This window comes from Pelodiscus sinensis, chromosome 22 (genome assembly GCF_052426305.1).
Source record: "Pelodiscus sinensis isolate ZL-2025 chromosome 22, ASM5242630v1, whole genome shotgun sequence".
NCBI classification, from domain to species: domain Eukaryota; kingdom Metazoa; phylum Chordata; order Testudines; family Trionychidae; genus Pelodiscus; species Pelodiscus sinensis.
This window is the reverse complement of record NC_143073.1, coordinates 14,014,347-14,023,096: the sequence shown is the minus strand read 5'-3', so window position 1 is coordinate 14,023,096 and position 8,750 is coordinate 14,014,347.

The following is an 8,750-nucleotide window of genomic DNA, read 5'->3' as shown; positions in this document are numbered from 1 at the left end:
ATCCATTGTGAGCGCACTGGTGAGCACTTTGAACTCCAGTACTCTTCAGCCAGGTGAGCAGGAAAAGTCCCGGGAGAATGGGGGGGCTCACCAGCACAGGTGAGCCTGCACGCCCAGGGTCACAAAGGGCTCCAGCATGGAGTGTGCAGGAGATAGTGGATCTGATGCTGGGCAGGGGGGTTGGGAGAGTCCATGGAGGCAGAGCTCTGAGCCAGCCAAGGAAATGCTGACATCTATGACAAAATCACACAGGGCAGGGGGTGCCAGGTTGCAGGAGCAGGGCAGGGATCAGCAGGGGGCGCTGTGCTGCAGAAAGCAAGTTGTATGAACCTTGGGACAAACAGCAAGAATCCCACCCCCAGCAGGGGACAGGCATAAATATGGTTTCCAGTTGCTTTATTCAGCCTCCATTGTAGGTTGGAGGCAGATGCAAAGCAGTGACAATGGGGGGCTGGGCACTGGCTCTCAGACACAGTCCTGCAGCCCCCATGCCGAGGGAGGGCAGTGGCTCCTGGGACATCTCTGCTCCCCAGACTCTGCCACCCACCCACCCACAACCAGCAGCCCCTGTTCCTGTGTGTCTGGCCCAGGGCTTGCAGCATGCCATGGGGCAGGAGCCCCCACACTGCCTCAGACTTAAATTCTGCAGTGTGTCCTGGGTGAGAACAACTGGGGTTTGAATGTCCCAAGGGGCGGTGGGGCTGGAGGATGCCCAGTGCGGTGATTAGAGTAGGGGGAGGAGCAGCTTTCCCCCTAGCTCAAGACTCCTTGCCATGCCCATAGCATGGAGCTGGAGAGGCAGTGAGTGACTTAGTTCTAAGTGGGGATCCCTGTCAGCTGTGCCATTGGAGTTACCAGGCAGGTCGGATGTGCAGTTCCTGGCCCAGTAGGGAAAGATCCCAATGAGCACAGTGACCATATTTTCTGAACCAAAAATAGGGAGACGTTAGCCATGCCCCTAACCCCCTTTAGCCATGCCCACCTGCCATCAGAAGTCCCACCCCTGGTAGTTCCAGGGTCAAGATAGGTACATGATCGGAAGTGAAAGGTGTATTGTGACTCCTCTAAGAACTCCTCCCACCATCTACCAATAGGAATGTGTTTAGGCCCCATAGGACCACCCCAAAAGATGAGACTAATCAGGGGGAGTTCCAGGATGAGGTGATCCGTCCAGACGTGGGTTGTGTGACCCCTCTAAGAAAGCCTCACACCACCCTCTACCAATCAGGATTGATTTGGGCCCCATAGTATGGCTGTCCCAAGAGTGGATTTGACCATGAAGACACATGATTGACAAAAGGATTTTTTTTTCTGATTTGTGAATTTATGTATATGTAATCTTCCAAAAGTATAAAATATAGGTCACTTTTAGTTATACATTTAATTAATCATTTTCACTGAAAAGAACAAAATGAATACTAATATTTACAAATACAATACAAATACAATACAAAACAAAATACAAGGAAAAAATACATCTGTTAATACAAAATTTACATTGTCATGTATCTGCTGTTGAAGTTGTTGGTGAATTGTTCTACTCATGCTTGGTTGAAGAACTCGGTTTGCTCAATAATTGTTTATTCTTAATTTTTTCAAACATCTCTTGGCAAATATCTGAGTAATTCATTTGGATTATCAAGATAGATTTTACAGTTTCAATGTTCATCAATGACTTTTCTGATTTCCAAAAATGACCTCTCGATCGCAGCGTTCATACCTGGCAGTAAGAGGACAAATGCTCATATTTTCTTAATGTTTGGAATGCTAATGTTTTCACAACGAAAACATTTAAGTACATTTAGCCATCTCAGGTCTGTAGATAATTTCTCCTTGTCCCATTTGGCTAGCAAGTTCTCATTAAGATATGATTTAAGGACACAAAATTCATTAAAAAGATAATCATGTGACAAATTGGGAAGCACTTTCAAAAAGATTCCATGTCTTCACTAGATCATCCCATTTGGGTTTTTTTTTTTTCAACTGAATCCAGGATAATTTATAGAGGCTATCAAGATTTGCCTTTCAAAGATTTAGATAATTCAGACAATTATCATAGAACTCCCCCCTTGCCTGCTGCACCAAATCCAAATTGCAATGAATACTATCATTAGCAATTTTCTTCTGCAGCTCTCTTTCTAAGTTTTTACCACCCAAAGTATTTTTTTTCTTTCTTCTAAACTCTGATACAAGCGCAAATCTTCACATGCGGCTTCTGGTGCCAATACATTCTGCCCCTCCATTTTGGAAATAGCATAATGAAAAATAGTGGCAGCATTGTGTAAGAACCAGAACCAAAGTTCTGACTTAGGATCTTTGAAAAATTTCTTAAGGATAATGGGGGCATTTTCAACTGATAAAAAATAAGCTCGTGGCAGTTGAAACATTATTAGTATTCAAGAGCAGGCATCAGTCTCAAAAATCTAGTGTTTGAATATGACAAAGTTGATCTGTAGTAAACTTTGATAAAATCACAAAATGATTTCAGTGTGTTCACTCATACCGTATAAATGTGAAAAAATTGGAATATTTTTACAATAACTTCCACATCTACTGGAAGAACGTCAGATGTTATTAATACAGTTGTTGCAAATGTGTGCCATGCAACTGATCCCAACCAATGTTCTACTGCAGCTAGCTGACAATTTTTGGAAAAATTTTTTATCGCCTTTGCGTTTTGCACCTCCAAAGTGAGTATCAGTATTATCAGCCGACATGCCAACAATCTTATCTACAAGTAAGCTGCCACTCAGAACAGAGAAAACAGTCATTTAATTTGTCTCTTGTCTCACCTGGCAGGATGTCAAGTTCAAGAACTTTCACATTAACTCCAGTACTTTCATGAAAATATCTTACTAAGAAAGGAATAATGTTTTGATCTTTTTGGCTAGATGAATCTACCATAACAGTGAGACACAAAGTTTCGCTCAATTCCAGTTGCAAAATCTTTTGAGCTTCTGGAGCAAGAAAATTTGTCATGATTGCTTCACTTTTTATTTGTGCTGATGCAAATGAAATTTTAGGCTCAAACAATGTAGAAATTAGCTTAGAGGTGCAGTCAAAAGATTTGAAACTGTGATTGTGTTTTACGGTGTGATATGCAATTAACACTTTCTTTGCCACAAGTTCCATTTGAACAGAATCTTCTTTTATAGTAAATTTCTCCATTGAAGAATTGGAAGCTTCTGAGCTGACCAGAGGTGTAGTGATGGTGTTATGCGCCTGGGGGCAAAGGCCAAATTTGCACGCACACACACACCCGCAATCATTTGTTACTGTGAATCTGTTATTTGTAAGTCAGCAAAAAAAAAAAGAACATAAGTAAAAAAAGAACAAACACTACTAATAGCCACAGATCCTGCAATCAGTTAGTAGATCGTAGTAGAACTACCCAGATGATGTCTGGAGTAAGCTGGATGAAACGTTGGACTGAAAAGTCATATACACATTCAACACCAGAACAGGACATTAAAATTAAAAAGTTTTGTTAAGTTTAATTTTTCTTGCTTTAGTAACAGCAAACTGATTCATTATGTCATCAAAATCTATTTTTTGAAGGTCTCTCTCTCCACACTTAGATGGGCCAGATTGCTTAGTGTATTCTGACCCATTGATGCTCGAAGGTAAGACAGAATCAACTTTAATTTGCTAAATGAGCATTAATATCTAGCAATAGATACAGTGACTGCGAGAAGTATTTGAAGAGCAACCTGCAAATTGGGAAACACCATAAGTCACAATGAATGTCAGAAGTTCTAATGGTGTATCAGGTGCAGCTTCCTGGTGGGTTTCAAGGAGCATTTTGCAGTCACTAATTTCATTATATAGTTCTATCCCATCAATATCTGAATCGTGAAATGTCCCTAGATCCACACAATGTTGAGGGAGGCTGTTCAAGTTATCATCCTTCAATAATCCCCTAACGTCAAGTAAGAATCCGAATTTGTAGTTCAATTCTTTAAGCCGAGTGAACCTTGTAAACATTTCCTGCTGCAATCAGTCAAGCACAGTTTTCATGATTTGAATAATTTCTTTCTCTGTTGAGAGACCAGAGTCTTGTTCTAGTTCTCCTGCCATCCGTTGCCTTCACCTGATTCTCCTTTCAATCTCCACCCCACCACAGCTCACATCTGTTCTTAGCTTCCTCAACTGACTTTTGGCACAAATCATCATGTATTGTTGCAAACTTCAACTGAAGAGATTGAAGAGCCAAGGAAGCTTCATGAAAATTCATTTTTGGATCTTGAAGTCTTTTTTGTACCCAATCAATTTTTGTAAGTACATTATCCCAGAAGGGGAGAAGAACCAAGAAGTTAAACGTCAAAATGTTTTGTAACAAATTAAACGCATCACCTCTTGTTTCTTGAGTTGCATTCGGATCATCAGATAATCGTTCAAGAAGATCTACAATGTCATTAATGCAATCATGAATCGCCTTTAGAGCTTTTGCTCTACCACTCCATTGTGTATCAGACTCACGCTTAAGTGTGATTTTAACAGTCTTTTTTAATTCTTCCCATCTAAGGGTAGATCTTGCAAAAAATAGGTACAAACTCTCAATCATACCAAAAAAAATGTCATAACGATTGGTTCCTGACTAGCAGCGTGCACTCCTGGCAAATTTAAACTATGGTTATTACAATTTATAAATAACGCTTGGTGATCCTTTTCAAAAATCCTTTGCTGAACACCAGATATATGCCCAGACATAACAGCCACATCATCATAGCACTGGGACCTACAGAATTGCAGAGGGATGCCATCTGATTCAAATTTTTCCAAAATGATGTTTGCCATAGTACCCGCATCTTTCTGGTGAATTTGGATAAAACCTATAAAAGATTCTTTTAAAATGACTTCCCTGCTCTTGTAATTTATATCAATATATCTCAAAATCTGTGACATTTGTTCGCTGTGCCCTAAATTGGGGTGGAATCAAACAAAAGGCCGTAATATTTATTTCTTCTAATGTCACTGAGCAGCTGATTCCTAACTGTTGATGCTAAAATGCCAATTAATTCATTTTGAATCTCTGGGGACAAATATGACATGGATCCAGGATTCTTTCACGCATGCTCAAAATGTGCATTTAGCCGTGGGTCATATTGTGACAGCAATTTAAGCAGGTTCAAAAAGTTACCCACATTTTTATCCCCTACATCTTCAATGTTGTCCTGACACCCAAGAAATGCCAAAATCTGGCTCACTAGATATTTGATGCAGCTGAGTACTCGCTTCTGGACTTCTCGCCATCGTACAATTGTTGATTGAAGTTCCACTTTGAATGTTGCATATAATGTACACACTCTTATCAACCTTCGCTCTGCTTCCTTCCACGTACTGAATGATTGGCAATGGCTAAGACTGTTTTCATGAGTTTTTACTTTATCAACCTTCTTCCAATGACTAAACCCAGCTGCCAGTTGGAATGAAGATCTGGAATTGGAACTGGAAGAGCTGAACAACAGGCAACCAAAACAATATGCTGCTTTATTTACAGGTGAATAAAGCAGCCAACTCCGATTCACCTCATCTCCTTTTCCATTAGCAAGCCGACGTTTGAACAAATACTGCGTCATCGAACAACCATCCTTTTTAGCAAACGGACCTTTTTTTAATTTTGGAATATCTGTGAGCCACGTCTAACTATCTCTGTCTGAAGGTTTTGTGAGATGATAGGGAGATATGATGTATTATCAAAATCCAAATAACCAACATCATTGAACTGAAGAACAGTGGGGATTATATTATGAGCAACAATATCATTATTCTTAACAGACAATCCCATTTCTTCTAATTTAACTTTGTTGCTACTCTCCACTCTTTTTTGTGAACGGTTTTGATTTTCACTATTCCTGTTATCATTCTCAGTGGTCAGTGGCTCAGTGTGAACATCTTCCAGTGAATGTTGTAGTTGCTCCTCGTTGTATTTTGCCTTTCAAAAAACATTCCAATAATTTACTGGATTTACTGGCTTCTTCGTTTTCTTCTGCTAGTCTTTTCCAGTGCTGAGCACCACTCAACTTTCTTCTAGACATATCTAAAATTTATAAATAATCCACCTTTTAGGATATTTATCATTTAATGAATTACTTATTACTCCATTTGAAAGAAGGGGTGGGCATGAGGAAGGCTGGGATGGAGCAAGTCATGTGTGAGGGCACAGAGGGGCAGGAGGAGAATGGGGGCAGAGGGTGGTGAGGGGGTGGGCATCAGGGAAAAAGGGGGCAGGGGAAGTAAGGGAAGGGGGAGGCACCAGGAGGGTGCAGGGCTAAGGGAAGGTGCAGGTGCCAGGAGATTCTGGGGGTGAAGCAAAAGGGCAGACACTTGCAGGGGAGGGACCAGCACCAGAGGAGAGAGGCAGGGCAGGTGTGTAGAGTGAGGTGTTAGGAGAGGGGATGAGGAGGGGTAGCTCACATGATCAGAGTTGGGCTACTGGAGGAGTGGGCACAGGGAGAGAGAAGGGCTGGTGAAGGGGGGCAGGTCGCAGGAGGGCTGAGGGCAGTGATTCAGGACAGCAGAGGAGAGTGAGGAGCTGGGGAGCAGCAGGCACCAGGGGAGCTGATGGAGCAAGGGGAAGAGACATGGTGGCAGAGAGAAAATGTAAAGGTTTATAAGATATTTATTAATAAACTTGGGTGCCACAGTGGCACATCCAAGCAAGCCCCATGAACTCAGTACTAGTGCACAACACAAAATTCATTCTGCTCATGGGAGGAAACTCTTAGGCTATGTCTACACTGGTGGCTCCTTGGCAAGAACATATTGCGCAAGGGTTCTTGTGCAAGAAGTCTTGCACAAGAACACGTCCACGCTGCCATGTGCAAGCTGTGCTTTTGCACAAGAAAGCTCCTATGGTGATTTTAGCCATAGAGGTTTCTAGCGCAAGAAATCGCTGCCGAGCATCCACACTGCCCTTTTGCGCAAGAGAGCTTACACCTGTTAGAAAAGAGCATAGCTCTTGTGCAAGAAGCCCTCTCTTACCACGCCGTACTGTAAATTTCCTTGTGCAAGAGCAGGCGGGCAGTGTGGATGCTCTGTGGGCTCTTGCGCAAGAACAGCTGTACTTGCGCAAGAAGCCGAGTGTAGAAATAGCCTTAGAGGGCAGGGGAGGCAGGTTTGTATAATTTTTGGTGGTGCCCCCTTAGCCACGCCCCCTGACCTCTGTTAACCAGGCCTCTGGAGGTAACACTCCAGGCAAGATGGACACATGACCAGAAGTAAAAGATGTCATGTCACCTCTCTGGAAGGACTTTTCCCACCATCCTCCTACCACCAGGGATTAGTTTGCCCCCCCACCAAACCCCTCTCAAGCAGCTATCTTGCAATTGCATTAACCCAATGTGTGTGACATTAACTTGTGGGCAGAGAGGCTGGGGGAAGTGTTCCCTCTAAGGCTGTGTCTACACTCCTGGCTTCTTGCGCAAGTACAGCGTTCTTGCTGTGCTGGAGCAAAGAGGAAGGGCTACTGGATCAGCAGGAGCGGGCTGAAGCAAAGATCAGCAGGAGCGGCTGCCCAGCCAGCTGGCCCTGGTGTTCAGCTCAGGTGCACCAGGCTCCACGTGGGCTGGAGCAGAGGAGAAGCCACTGGATCAGCTGGAGCGGGGCACAGCCTCTGTTTCTGCTGAACACCACAGCCAGCTACTCCTCTGCGCCAGCCCACGTGGAGTGTGGTACCTAGGCTGAACACCATGGCCAGCTGGGCAGGCAGCGCTCCTCTTTGCTCCAGCCCAGCTGCCCTGCGCTCAGCCTAGGGAGGCTGCACAGCTCCTGATGATCTGGAAGCCCTTCCTCTTTGCTCCAGCCCAGCTGGAGCGTGGTACATCCTCCCCGGGCTGAGCTCCGTGCAGCTAGGCTGAAGCAAAGAGGAGCAGCTGCCCGGCCAGCTGGCCGTGGTGTTCAGCCCAGGTGCACCACGCTCCATGTGGTCTGGCGCAGAGCAGAACCTGCCTGGCCAGCTGGTCGTGGAGTTCAGCAGACTACGCTTCGGCTGATCCGGTGGCTTCTCCTCTGCTCCAGCCCACGTGGAACTTGGTCCAGCGCAGCTGCCCTGCGCTCAGCCCCGGGAGCCTGCACCTCGCTCCAGCTGGGTTGGAACAAAGAGGAAGGGCTTCCCTATCAGCAGGAGCGCGGCGCGGCCTCCCCGGGCTGAGTGCAGGGCGGCTGGGCTGGAGCAAAGAGGAGCGGCTGCCCGGCCAGCTGGCCATGGCGCTCAGCCAGGGTGCACCACGCTCCAGGTGGGCTGGCGCAGAGGAAAAGCCGCCCGATCAGCTGGAGCGGGACTGGTGCCTCTTCGCCTGAGATACGACTCCCTATTCCCCTCCCCAGTGCACCCACCCTGCCGCCCCAGAGGAGTCACTGATTCCGGGTTCACCCCCCAGAGCACTGGGGCTCTGCCCTTGAAATAAGATCCCCACGTGGCTCTTACTCAATGGGACAGGCAGAGCCAGCGCTCTGGCCGAAGCGGGACCAGCTGATTTCCAGCTCAGCCGGCCGGTCGGAGCGCCACATGGCTCTTGCCCAGGGTAAGGGGTAGCGGTGGAGAGATGGGGATAGGGGACCAAGGGCACCTACCTGTTGCTGCTGCTTTACCTGCGCGGATCCCAGACTGCCAGAGGTCAGGCCCCGCCTCCCGCTGCTCCTATTGGCTGGTGCCAGCGCAGCGGGAGAATCTTTCTGCGGCTCCCTGCACACTTGTGTCCCCGGGAGCGGGAGGGGGAAGAGCCGCGCGCAGCCGCTTCTAGCTGCGC